The sequence below is a fragment of the Haliotis asinina genome, unplaced genomic scaffold (assembly GCF_037392515.1).
Source record: "Haliotis asinina isolate JCU_RB_2024 unplaced genomic scaffold, JCU_Hal_asi_v2 scaffold_51, whole genome shotgun sequence".
In the NCBI taxonomy this organism is placed as follows: Eukaryota; Metazoa; Mollusca; class Gastropoda; order Lepetellida; family Haliotidae; genus Haliotis; species Haliotis asinina.
In genome coordinates, this window is record NW_027133921.1 from 46,437 (window position 1) to 48,936 (window position 2,500).

At 48.8% G+C, this 2,500-nt stretch overlaps 1 non-coding gene across 1 annotated transcript in view; it reads left to right on the plus strand.

Annotated features, from left to right (window-relative positions):
* Positions 1–1,930: 1,930 nt before the first annotated feature.
* Positions 1,931–2,500, plus strand: part of LOC137270155 (small subunit ribosomal RNA) — a 1,859-nt gene continuing 1,289 nt past the window's right edge. Inside the window, exon 1 of the ribosomal RNA XR_010955107.1 lies at positions 1,931–2,500. This exon is cut by the window's right edge and continues 1,289 nt beyond it. This is a non-coding gene — a ribosomal RNA (small subunit ribosomal RNA).

Consider the following 2,500-nt stretch of genomic DNA (forward strand, 5'->3'; position numbering starts at 1 on the left):
TTTTAAGAGGTGAAAGTTTGCATTGTTTACTCAAGATGTATTTTGTTGCTGTTTTATATGTTTTTAACCTCTCGTTCGCTGCTTTGCACACAACCATTGAAGTTATGTGCTTAATGGACTGCTTAGGGGGCCTATAAACGTACAGTGAACTCTGGTTAAAGTGATTTCAGCTCAGTGTAATTGTTACCACAAGAAACTCTTTCGGACTATATGACCACATCAGGCTGGATGTTTCATGTAAGCCTTTTGAATAAGATACCCGATACTAACTCTAGACAGGTCACATATGAAAAGATTTCATGTATCTATGTGTGATACGATGTAGACATAAGAAGGCGAATGCGTGCTCTTATGTTTATATTATTGTGTGAAGGAGCGGTATTTTTAACTGTCAGAAACATTTATCATGTGTATTCTTGACTGTTACTTGTACAGCCGAACAGTCGGTACTGGCATTTATGTACTTGTCACCAGTGTTCATCGCCCAAACAGTATTACTACTCCAGAATGTGGCCAGAGACCGAAAATCCTTGATAGGAGGATACATGTACGGGTTGCTGTGGACCCTCTGATGGTGTTTTCATGTGAGATGTATGTTGGAAGAGCTGCAGTAATGCAGGTTGTATGTGTAACTGGAGGGTATATCACGTATCGGTTGCATATTTACACATATGTGTCGTATTAATGTGTGTGATGCCTTGGGAGTGAATAATTTTTATTGAAAGATGGAGTACTGCTTCATAGAGGAGTATCAAAATGATGGTAAATGGTTGTCAAAAGTGGTACACAGACGAGATGCACCCGTGTGTGAGGTTTGATTGGGTTCGGTCCCATACCGTAGGAAATATAACGTTTTTATTGTCTCGTTTCGTGTGAAAAAAGACGGTTTTTCCTCTTTTCCAAGCCATAACTCCAGATGTAATGGGTCTATCGCAAAGCTGATTATATCTGAGGAAAATACAAAGTATAACGAAGATACATGCAAAATTTCGTGAGAATCGGCCGAATAGGTTTAGAAATATTAACTTTTTAGAACGCGAGGGTCGGCCGCGTGACAGGCTAACTATCCAACGTATTGGCGGGGTTGGCAGATATTGTGAAGGAGGCCAGTCCCGCCTGCAGTGCAACGGCTCGTGTTGTACGGCAGCTCTCGGTGGGACTGGCGCGGTGCGCCGGGTGTCGGTAATCCGGAATGCGGGCGGGTTTCTCCTCGGGGATACTACGACGCATGAACGCTGCTCGTGTGGTTAGATATTTGCGCGTGATCTCGGTTCAGTTGCAGGTGCCTCGCCCTTGACTCTCCGTGTATCGTGCGCTGCTCCTCGGTAGTACGGTGGGTCTCGATCCTCGTCTCCGTGGCAAATCATCTGACACGCAGCAACGTTCGCAAGACCCCCTTCGCTTACTGGCGACCAGTGCTCCCATGACGAAAGGGAACGGTCGGCACACGTCGCTCTCGTTTCCCGGGGTGGCCCTGCCTTATCGTTAGGAAGGGACGTCCTCGTCGCAGGGAGTCAGAAAACGGCTCGTGGTAGACTGAGAGAGGTTGAGAATGCAACTGTCGAAGTTGCAGCTAGGCGATCGGGTCGCACACTCGCTCGTCTTTGCTACCAACTGCTTGTATAAGCAATCTGATTGTCGTGAGGAAGGCAGACCCCGGCATCCGGGGTTCGTCTGCGCTCGGTACGAGAATCAAACCGCCGACGTCAAAGTAGCCCGTGGCGTCACCCCGCTCTATCGTTTCGGGTCGGGCTTTGTGAGAATCTGTCGCTTTTCCGCCCCGAGAACGCTCTCGGTGGAGGGGATTGTGGCAGGGACGGCTGGCCGCCTCGGTCGGGTTGAGCTTTTTACGGGACTCGCTCGTGTGTTCCGGAGTTCTCCTCGCCGGCGGTTCGGACGTCCCGGTCTCTTGTCTGCGAAGACTCGGGCCTATCTGGTTGATCCTGCCAGTAATCATATGCTTGTCTCAAAGATTAAGCCATGCATGTCTAAGTACAAACTCTAGCACAGTGAAACTGCGAATGGCTCATTAGATCAGTTATGGTTCCTTAGATGATACAATCCTACTTGGATAACTGTGGTAATTCTAGAGCTAATACATGCACTAAAGCTCCGACCCTTTCTGAGGGGAAGAGCGCGTTTATCAGTTCGAAGCCAGCCGAGCCGCAAGGCTCGTCTCTTTGGTGACTCTGGATAACTCTAGCGGATCGCACGGCCTCGAGCCGGCGACGCATCTATCAAGTGTCTGCCCTATCAGACTGTCGATGGTAAGTGCTATGCTTACCATGGTGATAACGGGTAACGGGGAATCAGGGTTCGATTCCGGAGAGGGAGCATGAGAAACGGCTACCACATCCAAGGAAGGCAGCAGGCGCGCAAATTACCCAATCTCGATACGAGGAGGTAGTGACGAAAAATAACAATACGGGACTCTTTCGAGGCCCCGTAATTGGAATGAGTGTACTCTAAACGTGTGCACGAGGATCTATTGGAGGGCAAG